This window comes from Ricinus communis, chromosome 9 (genome assembly GCF_019578655.1).
Source record: "Ricinus communis isolate WT05 ecotype wild-type chromosome 9, ASM1957865v1, whole genome shotgun sequence".
Lineage (NCBI taxonomy): Eukaryota > Viridiplantae > Streptophyta > Magnoliopsida > Malpighiales > Euphorbiaceae > Ricinus > Ricinus communis.
The window spans coordinates 19,447,517-19,459,348 of NC_063264.1; the positions used below are offsets into that span (position 1 = coordinate 19,447,517).

Here is an 11,832-nt window from a genome sequence, read left to right on the forward strand (position 1 = left end):
GGGAAACAACTTGCATGCTCTTTTCGATGAAGGATTCCCTAGGACATGATGTGTAAAGCATATTTTCATATTAAGGACCAACGATACACAACTACAAATATTTTAGAACAGGTCTGGAACAAATAGCAATGATTCGAAGCACTTCTTTTTACACTATTTCGGACACCCAAGGACTCCATGTACAAGCAAGGAGGTCAACCTCTTTCAAATATACAACATGGATTCTGGCAATGCAATGTATTTGGACTCTCATGTCGAATGTGAGTTGCTATACTGAATCTCCTGCTGGCCATCAGGGACCGAGTGGTAAGGCCATGATCCGTAGGGGAACAAAACACTCATTCTTCCATTGGGGACAGGTGCACGAACGATAACTCCAAACATCAATAGGAAGCCACTATAAGAGAAGGAAAATCATTCTCCTAAGGGCCTTCCTTGTTCTTTGTTCGAGATAGAATATGGCGCGAATAAGTGTTATAGAAGAATGTTTAAGAGCGAAGAATGCAAGGGTTGCCCCTATCTAGAATAGATTTTTAAATCTTTTAAATAAGGGAAGACTGTGTTCTTGCTAATGGTTGAAATGCCCTCTCTGTCATCCGACATTACCAGAAAAGTAGCCCGGGTGCCCTTTCTCATTATATGTGCCTAATATTCCTGCCAGTTCTGAAAAGGTTAAAGATGAAGCGCTTGACGTGCTAGAATGAATAGGTCAAAATAAAATTGTCTTGCAAACTGGTGGCTTTAGCAGCTATTTCTAAGAGACGAGAAGATAAATAAAAAGAGCTCATACTCATTTTCCTTAATCTTCGAAGAGTGCGACGTTGTATTATTGTAAGTTCTCTCTTCTAAACATTTCTTAAAAGAAGATGATAAGTTTTAAATCTTAGTGGAGGCAAGGCATAACTCGTTGAATCGGTCTTTTTCACCACATCGGGGCTGTGGGAATTGAACCCGTTATTCCATCCACGACCCCCCAAGAATCACGAGCAAAAATGAAACTACAAAGAAATCCATAGTCAATCCTATTTTTGATAAGAGCAATTGACAATTGAATCCAATTTTCCCATTATTTTCGTATCTGTAATTATGCGAAAAGAATGCCCGACTCCAAGTTGTTTAAGAATAATGGTGTTGATTTTCTCGGCCTTTTGCCTTAGGATTAATCAGTTCTCTTTCTTGATGGGAGCAAGGGGAGGAATATAACTCAGTAGTAGAGTGTCACCTTGATGTGGTGGAAGTCATCAGTTTGAGCCTGATTATCACTAAACCTAATGTGAGTTTTTTTATTTTGACTTGTTCCCCCGCCATCGTGATCGAAAGAGAATAGATAAGAGGCTTGTGGGATTGTCGTAAGGGGGTAGGGATGGCTAGACCAAAGGAGGGCCCTTTCAAGCATAGCAGTTTGGTAGCCGAGTGATCCGATACGGAGGCAGCAATCCCAACAAGAAATAGGATAAATGGGCCAAAATCATGACATGATTTTTATCTCAACCCCTGCCTCCTTCTCTAGGCTAGCCCCTACTATATGTACCTAAGCGAGTGTTCCCGGATAAATCCTTATCTTTCCAAAAGCTCTTGAATGAATAGAATTGATTTTCTAGTCTACCTACATAGATGGTCAGAATCGCACAACAACTACTAAATCGGGCGGGGAGGTGGGGGAGAGGGCGTTAAGCATTTCGATAGCAACATGGATGAGAGGGAAGAGTCATGGACTCTTTTCCTGTGAAAGGTACACCCGTTCGAGCAGAAGCCTTTGACTATATGATTCGAAGAGACGCAAGGGTGGGAGTCCAACTGAATACCCCTCTTAGTAGGCATAGCAAGCATTCCCTTTCACTTAAAGGCATATAGCTCATCAAAGACCGGGCAAAGCGCTGATTACGGGTTACACACACTATATGACACAGTCTTTTTTTAGAGGTGGGAGGTAAGTCTATTCTTCTTTTATTTCATTTGACTCATAATTCCAATCTTTCTACCTCAACGTCGACTTTCACCTTATCTATATCAATTCCTTTTAACATTTTTCTTTTAAAAAAAGGCTAAAAACTTTCCTTTCTCGTATCCCTTCGAATTGCTTCGTATTTGCCTATCTTGTTCGTACACTTGAATGGTTACTTGAAAAGTTATCCCGATGAATGAGATTTGCCTGAGAGTCTTTTATTTCATATGGAGAGATTTCTTTGCCTGGAATTGATAAAATACTAAGACCTTTTAAAGAAAATAAAGTCTCATTTTTCACTTGAGAAGGCTCAAAAGGATAGTTTCACTTGAATGCAAGAATGAATGACAAGAGGGAAAAATTGTTCTTTCATTAACAATTGGTTGAGATAGTCACTTTATATTTTCAGAATTAGATGTCGCGGCTTACTATACGTGGTTTCTTTTTCCACGATCTTTGTGTTCGGGTAAGATCAGTAAAGGCAAATGGAGGAATCAACGCCCTCCCTGTGCAGGCAGGGATGGAAGTTGTTGAGATCTTACCAACCTAAGCGACTACCTTATTGAACAAATACTCGATCACTGTCCTCTGGAACTTAAGAGGAAAGTGGTCAGTTGCAAAAGATAAATCATAAGATCTTACCTTCATGCAACCCTTCAACCAGCGCAGAGGTGCAGGTTGATCGAAAATTCTATCTTCTGGGATTTTCCTTAAGATCAATATACATCAATCATGCACGAGATAAAGTAGTGCCTGCTTGAATTTAAGGTGTTAGGAATAGCGAATACTCAAACCTTCCAAGTACCTTCTTCCTTAACTAAAACCCAGCGGACCAGTCAAAACATTGTCATTAGATGTTTCATCCAGAGGTCTCATAAGGAATGCTTAATACAAAACAACTAACTATAAGTCAGCAGACCAGTAAGAAAGGCCGCTAATGAAGCTAACCTAGATTCCTTATTATGTAGTAATTTATTTACTGAATACGGGTAAGAAGCTTCATCACTTTCTGAGGAAAGAAGGTAAATCTCTCTAAAAAGAAAGAAATAGCTAAATACTGGAACAATGTATTGCGAGGACCATTTTAATATATCAATAGAAAAAGGGCCACATTTAGATAAACGAAGCAGACCAAAATCCATAAGGCAGAATAAATTGGGTTGGTAAGTAATACCACTCCTAGACCTTCTAATATAAGACCTAATCCCATAAAAATAAAAGAAAATAATGTATTAGTCCATGCAAATCCATTGCACGTAAAGTAAGAGATACAAAATTGAATTGTTTTTTCGGCGTCCTTGGGGTCACAGACTGATCATAGAACCCTATTCAATAAGTAGAACGCATTAGTTGTCCGCTCTTAGGTTAGGCAGTAAGGCTTAGAGAAGGGCAATCACTCATTCTTAAAACCAGCATTCTTAAGACCAAAGAAATTTACATGGGGAGATAACATGAAATACATATGGTGCAAGTATTACTTGTATTAGAATCTCCCCTAAACATGCTACCTACCAGTTTACCCTACATGTATCCATTATCTTTGTCCCTTTCTCCCCTAGGGATAGTAAGAAATGTATTAGCAGTCTACCTAGGACTGGTACTTTACGTGCTTGCACCAATAGCAAAAGAGACAGACTAGCCTTTATTGCTTGACTCCTACCTTTCTCTTCAAAAGAAACTCACTTGTCTGCTTGAAAACTTTCTCATTGGCTAGCAAGCACTAAACAAGGGGTTAACGATGGAGATCTAGGGTAAGACCTTAAAAGAAAATGCATGATTAAAAATTAGGACTTTAACTAGATATCTTGCTCAATGAATTGCTAGCTAGTTTGCACTTACCTTAAAGATTTAACTTCTTTCAAATGAACTTGCTTGTGAAAGCAATTTTCTTGAAGAGGCTTGCTCACTCGTGCGGTCTAACCCATAGTAAATATAGGATTCACACTTAGCATTGTAAGCCTCTAACCCTTTCGATAAAAAGAAAGGATTGGGCCTTTCTTACACATGCTTAATGGATTACACGGACTCAGGAACTACAAGAGGCTTGCAAGAAGAGGCAGAACAAAATAAAGCAGAAATAATGACTGCAACTCTTAGAACTCTAGCTGCAACTTCAATCGCCGGGAATGCTAACTCTAAAGCATAAGGGAGAAGACTCAAGCTGCCAATGATTTGGCTCAGATGGCATCAGGATACAGATTTCAAGAAATATGGCGGTTGATCAACCAAAGCCAGTCAAAAAATCGATTATATGCCTGGCCAAAAGACCGATGCTAATTTCTAGAAGTGAAGTAGAGAAGATAAATTGAAAAGAACTTAAGATCTTCATTAAAAGGGACTTTTGAGGAATTGAACCTATTTGAGTGACTTTCAAATCTCAAATTTCTCCGAGAACACTTCATATTTTCATGTGCTAAGCATAATATTGAAGTAGCATGATTTTACTCGAAACGAAGAAAGTATAGTTAAATATCCCATTCACTTTAGTCATAAAAAAAGAATTGTAGGCTATTTAAGGTTATAGACTCTCCGGCCCTATTTTGGTGCATGATTAGAGAGTTCTTTTGGCCCAACGCTTGATTGAATCACTCGATGACTAAAGAAAGAGGCTCTTCTCTTAAGATATTTCTAGTTAGAAGTTTTTTTTCCTGGTTGAATCAGTCTATCGAGTTTACTTTGAAGCCATGGATTCAGTTTTCTAAAGCAGCAGCCTCATGTCCCTATTCACTGTTAAGCTGACTCCTCCTTAATTGAATAAACCACCTAACGAATAGAGGGAGAAATATGAACTATATATTCAATCTTCAACCTCCACTTGCAACTGGCTCGACTCAAAAGAAAGGTACCAACTCCAACTTTTAGGTACTGGTACTAAACTCTCTATCCAATAGGCTAACCACACTACTATAATGATAGTGCTTTTAGGGACTGACTGCAATTGATGTTACCTTTGATAAATTCATAAGCCTCTTTAAAGATAGGGGGAATGTCTTCGAAAGGCGATAGATTCTACCCATGAAAAATATAAAAGGTGAACCACAATAAGAAACATACTTGCCTCATTAGCATGCATATAACGGAGCAACCAACCCCTTTTAACATCTCTCATAATGTGTTCGACGCTGTTGAAATCTAGATCCACATGAGGTGTATGATGCATAGCTAAAAAATACCAATCACTATCTGAATGACTAAACAAATACCAGCTAATAGACCGAAACCCCATCGATAACTAAGATTGCTCGAGGTTGTTTAAGAAGAGAGAATCATTGGTTCCTTATAGTCATTTCTCTTTCCTATCGTGACAACTCTTGTTCCCTCACCTTTTCTATTTAGCATTCTAGGGCCTTACTGAATCTATATAGATAGATATAATATATATAGTACCCTTTCTTACACCTCCGAAGGATGTAGGAAGTACATAGCGAAAGAAGCATCGAAGGGGTCATCCTAGATTACTGAAAATTCGTCCGACTACTCAGTGACTGAATCAGAGAGGTTTTACCACTTTCTCTCCAACCCTATCAAACTAATCATCTTGCTGGAACAAAGCAAGCTTAGAATGAATCTAATGGAAATTGAGGTCTCTGTCTGCTTGGATGATTTCTTTTTCTCTTTGGTGAAAGAAGGCAAAGGCGTGTGGGGGAAAGAATTCTAAAAGGAGAGAAGATTTTGTCCACCTAGTGGGACAGAGTGTGACCCCTAAGCAATTGGAGGTTCTCCCTCATCCGTTGGGGTCCATATCATCTGAAAACTTTTCCTGTTCCATTAGCATAGCTAAATTTGAATAGGATGACTTAGTGTCAGGAAAAGTAATCCCCCTTGCCTTGATTGAATTTGGCTTCGCTACGCTCTAAATCAATCAAAAAGCTTATTAATTGGATTCATCTATTTCATTTAGGCGAGAGGGAGGCTGTGAGTCACCTGGGCTACGGATTTGTCAGTTGGTTGATTCTTGGAATTACCTGTAGAGAAAAAAAAGGCCCTCGGTCCTGACTCACAAATGAATAGGAAGTGGGGCGAGGGTTTGCCATTGAAAAGGGGGAAGGGTGGGGTTTTGTTTTTGGGGTTGCCTTGCGCAGCTTTAAAAAGGAGAGAATTTTAAAAAGTTACTCTCTCCAACCTTTTCTATCTATCCTTAGAAGTAGGGCGAAAGAAAGTCAATATGATGTGCGTTGGTTTTTCTAACAAAAATAAGCACTATTTTTATCTTTATCATTCGAAGGGCTCAGTCCCACACTCTGACTTCAATGATGGGAATAACCTCTGCACTCCAGCGCTCCAATGAACAACAGTGCTCCTCCTTACCCTTACTATATTTATTTATAATAGTGTTCGATCCCCCGGGAGTTACATTCGTAACTTAATATTATGTTTACGCGGTGATATTCTATCTTTCCAAGATGACTACCTTGTACATAGTCTATGTCTGGGGAGCATACAAGACATGAGATAGATAGGGGCGGTAGAGAGGTCCCCCATCTCCGTTAGCATCTCCGATCCGAGATAAGGGATTTTACTCCATTAGGTTTTTTCAGTTCGGAGCCAACTAGTAATGGACCTACTTACCTTGCTTATGGACTAGGTGCAGAGCTAAGCCTTGTTCTATTGGTTTGGTGGTTGCTACCAAGATGATTTCCTTATGCCTATTAAAAGACTTCGAGATACTAATCCATGAAAAATGATACGAGAAATTCGAAAGAGTTCATATACGGAATGAGGGCGACTTGTGAAAATACATCGGTTTATTACTCGTGCAAAGGAACTCCATTTTTGCAACTTGGACAACTTATAACGATGTTTGTCTCGCATATAGCTAAGAAGGTATTTACAAAGCTTTCATCTCAATTCATATTTAGCCGTGAGCAATCTATGTTTATGATCCTCATATATTTCGCTTCTCCGACATCTTACTAACTTTCCCCTCAATTTTGAAAAAAACCGCTCCACAGTTTTAAAATCTCATCTTGTGTGTTAGCCGAAGTGAGAATAGTCATATTGAGCCCTCAAATATGTTTAAGGATCTCGAAATGATCTTCTAATTCTGGGGATAATTTGCAAAACTCCATTCTCATCGAGAATTGAATGGAGTTTTCCCATATTTTGACCGGAGAATCTAAGAGAGACATTACTATCGAGATTCTGACTGAAAAATTAGACATTGCATGCCCTTGGAGTGGTTTATCGTGTTAGGTCACTGACATATCCTTTTTTTATTTGACCCCAAAAATGGATTGGATCGAAACGACTTTCTTGTCGAATCCCTTTCTGTGTATATGAATTTCTGACCACGCGGAATCTCTATAGCCGATTTTCTACTTTTGATTATGAAAGCATAAGGTGCCTTTGGTGCTACTCTTATTCCATACAATCTAGGAACTTCCATAATGTTGGCATGATTCGATTTGAGCAACGGATCCTAACGTGATACATCTTCGTAGTGAAAATAGAGTGGAGACATGAGGTGGATTTTCCAGTATCTATAGAATAAGCACTATGAACTATCTGCTTCAAAAAGATAGTTGTAAGAAATAAGACTGAAGATTGGAATACGAATGAGCAAATCTGAAAATGGCATAACCAAATCAAGCCAATGGAAAATTTGTGAATGAGAAATACAAGTTTTGTATATTCATAAGAATCAATAGGAGAATGGAAAATTTCCGAAGTAAGGAAATGCTAAATCAAAAATGCTTTTTTATTCTTATCATCAATCTAAATAAGGGAGAGTCATGCGCTAAATTATTTAACTTTTCAATTTTTGTTCCTTGAATTAAACAATTTTTATTCTTGCCCGCTAAATTCTCATTTTTTGACCAAAAAGGAACGCCCAATAAGAGCCTGCCTATGTTGAACCCAAAAAGGGTGTCATTATCTAAAGCGGTCATTCGATCAAGAATTTGTTCTTTCAGTAGAAAAAGTGCTTCTGCCTCCTCTAGAAGATGCTGCCTATTTTCAGGCAGTCCTAGATTAGTTATAGAAATTCTCATTCTTATTATATCATTTCTTTCTATAGGGGTCCGCGAGGGCTGCGGCTCAGGCTGCCCGAGTTGAAGATAGAGACCTACATTTTCCCCATACATAGTCCAAGGGGGAAAATAGATTAAAAAAGTCATTAAAAAGAAGAAAAAGTTCCTTAAAAGGACTTACTTAGATCTATGGTTGCCGAAATATACCCATCCCCGGAGTGCGTCGAAGACATTTCTTCAATATGAAGAGGCGAGGCGCCTTGGAAAACATCTTTTATATGTAGAAATGGATGTGTATGGTCCGATCGTTCAACGACTCTTTCTAAAAGACAGGAATATAAATAGAAAGAATTCATACTCATTTTCTTCAATCTTCAGAGAATGCGGCGTTGTATTATTATAAGTTTTCTCTTCTAAATATTTCCTGAAAGTAGACGATAAGTTTTATATCTTAACGCATGCAAGACATATGTTGTTAAACCAGTATTTTTCACCACATGGGGGTTATGGGAGTTGAACCCATTTTTCCATCCATGACCCCCAAGAATCACGAGCAAGAATAAGACTACAAAAAAATTGAATTTCTATAAAAGAGAATTTCGCCTCACTCGACTCTATCTAGCCAAAGGAAATACTTTCATTCAGCTTTGAGTGAAAAGGGGGGGGGGGGGGGGGTTTGTGATGATATGACTTTCATTTCCTTCCATACCCCATTGACCTGATCCTTGATGTATCGATGCCTTTCTTTACTTGATGAACGGATAGGCACCACTTTTCTATTTATGCAATTTGCGTTGAGGTGCTTTGGATTCGATTTGTTACCACATCACTCGCCCTGCTAAGCTTGCTTGGCTCCTGGGTAGGGGCGCAAGGGTTGCTAAGCATTACATTCACGGGAAAACCCCCGAGAGTCCATTTGGCAGCAAAACATAGTGAGTGGAGTAAGTATAAGTAGTATGAGGCAGTCGGAAGAGACTGAGCCCTGATGAAGCCAATCACATTGAGTTGTAGATTGAGATAGTTAACCTTAGCGATACTTTTGACCTCAGATGCATGTGTTAAGCATATAACTAGTGACCATACTTTGAATATCACTCAAAGTAAGGCCAATCGATGGATTAAGACTAATAAATTGACTAATCCTTATCAAACAAAGGCCTAGCAAGAGAGGTCACTACGTACCTCAGCCTCAGGATGAACTCCATGCTCAAAGACTGGAAATTGAACCCAACCTAAGCTAATAACAAAGTAGATTTTCAACCTACTAAAAAGGAATAATAACAAAAAAGATGTTTTAAAATGAAATAATTAGACAAAGAAGAATAGAATGCCAGACGAGTAGAAGAGCTAGAGAGAGCCTAAGCCAAAATGTGGAATAGTAAGAGATGATACGATTACGGTTACCTTTCCTTTGTAGCAAGCACAATCCTTGCAGCGCACTATACGCTAGTGCTTCTTTGGTAAGGAGATTGTTTTTTCATGTTGTTCTTCCTTACCAGCCTTGTGACAAATGTCACGGACTTGGTCTTGACTACCAACGAACTGTGTGGCACTTGCGGGAAACTTGCGGGCTATGACATTTTCTCCCACTCATTCTGGCGATGCCCTCGTTGTGTCCTCCTTATATGCTTTGATTAAGTCCTTGAAGTTCCACAAAGTGAGCTCGTGCTCCCAACTAGCTTCCCTTTCGAGCAATCCCTTCCACTTCACAAAATACTCGATATAGCTTGGATGGGAACCCCTTCTCAGTATGATCTGATATGCAATTATCTCTTCGGCTTCCTTCTCAGGTACGGTTGTGATTGCTATTGGTTCTCATGCTTACCTTAACCTAATCTATTTGGATTTCGGATTCAATTCCATTAAGGCATTCATTCCCTTAATGTAAAGGAGGAGTTCAACAGAAGTCATCTCTCTGACATTAGCTGTTCTTTCTACCTAAATTTTCTTTTTGGCTTCTTTTATCAAAGATCGGTATGAGCTAAAGACTCTTCTCGTTAAACCCGTCTTTGATCTTCTCTACTATTTTGGCTGCTTTCTTTCATATGGTGTAAGGTTTCTAATGTTCTAACTCATAAAGTCTAGTAGCTCTTTTTGAATTCCTTTATGCAGTAAGTTCGTACGCAAGTGATCAAGCTTTATAATTATCCTCTTCCTTTCCAAGGGCTAATTCAATCTATGAGTCTGTTACAACCATGGATCTCCTTTCAGAAAAGGATAAGCCTATGCAGGCAGCTATTGGTAGTTTCTTTGAATGGAAGTTCCGTCAGCCTTTTATAATTTGCTTTGCACTCCCAACTTGAATCCCTTCATTTTTTACAGTGGTTCCCAGTGCCCCTTTACATATATAGAGAATTTTAGGAATGAGATTTCTAATGCATAAACACCAATGGAGTTTGACCAGTATGTAAGTAATCAGTTTCCAATTAATTTTGTTTCTCTTTTGGCTATTCAAAAAGAATCTCAAGCAATTGGGCCCTTTCATTTTCAAGCTGTTCAATATAAGACAACTAGCCAATGGCTTTGATGGGTGTAGTATGTGCGTTCCCCTTCAATGGAGTTGGATTTATTAATATTAAGGCAGAATATCAAAAGTTCCTGGCTTTTAAGAAGTAGTTTACTTCTTTTTCTAAAAGCTAGGGCAAGGCAAGGAATTTGAAACCTAAGGGCGAACTGAACCGGGCATGGAAGGCAATTCTATCAAGTAAAGCTAGTTGTCGGTCAAGGCTGAGACAGTAAGGTCGTTCAGGCTTGCTTAAGAAGGTAAGGCTTGATAAGGCTTGCTTGAGAAGATAAGGCTTGATAAGGAGCTTTAGAAAGTAAAGTTGGGAAGGTCTCATTCAAGTTCTATTCTCTACATGAGCTTCGGGTAACCAAATATAACTAGTACCATGGGTGACGACGAAAGAGGCATGTTTAACCGATAGCATTGGACTTGCTTATAACAATTAAAACTACCTTGGGCTTTATAGCAAAAGTATCAAAATTGTAAAGACTTTCATTTGAAATAGTTGAAGTTGAAAAGGGCTTTAATTGCTTACTCGAATTAGTCTTACTTACTATTTTCAATTCATATAATAGAATGCGCTCTTAGTATAACAATAGGATAGAACATGAAAGTCTTGCCGGTACTGATCTTTTTTATCTTCTTAATAGTTAATAGCACCTTTCATGTGAAGACTAAAAAGCAACTAATATAATAAGACTATAGCTCGATGATCATCTTCTCCCTCTAAGAGGTATATTCCACTTTTACCTTTAAACCCTATATAAAGCCCTAGAAATAGCCGAATCAAGACTATCCCTATCGCTTCCTAGCTTCCTTATCTTCTATCTAGTCTATAAGCCATTAATAAGAGCTGTCTGATGGGAATTGCAGGTTTCATCAATTAACTACCCAATAGCAAAAATACTATGATAAGTTGAATTAGAAGAAAACTAGAAATTACTAATTTAATCCATAAATTCGGATCGTTCAAAGATTGAAGTAAGAAGATGGAAGCTACTTAACCCCTTTACCAACAAGGATAAAGATACTAAGATAGATTTTGAAATTCCTCTTATGCCACAAACAAGAAAGTTTGATAAATAACAAGAAAACAAAGATTTAGATTTTGGCACCACAAGCTAGAATAAAGCTTGATAAGTCACAAAGTTCAAGCAAGAAATTAAAGACAAAATTCCTCATAATAAAACTCAAACAAAATTTCATATATCAAATTCAATCATGCCCCAAAAGAAAGAAAATGACTTGTTTATATAGAGTACAAGTCCATGCACACACTACTAAAATAGACTCACACACATAGGATTACTTTTACTCTTAATGGCCTTAGTAACCACTACCCACACTAATAGCCATTACTTGGTATTAATTACCCCATTATCTTGTATATGGTGGCTCTTAATAACCACTAC

At 38.3% G+C, this 11,832-nt stretch overlaps 1 pseudogene; it reads right to left on the minus strand.

Moving 5' to 3' along the window:
• Positions 1 to 6,568: 6,568 nt before the first annotated feature.
• On the minus strand, positions 6,569 to 7,406 carry LOC125371067 (annotated as a pseudogene).
• Between the last annotated feature and the right edge of the window lie 4,426 nt (positions 7,407 to 11,832).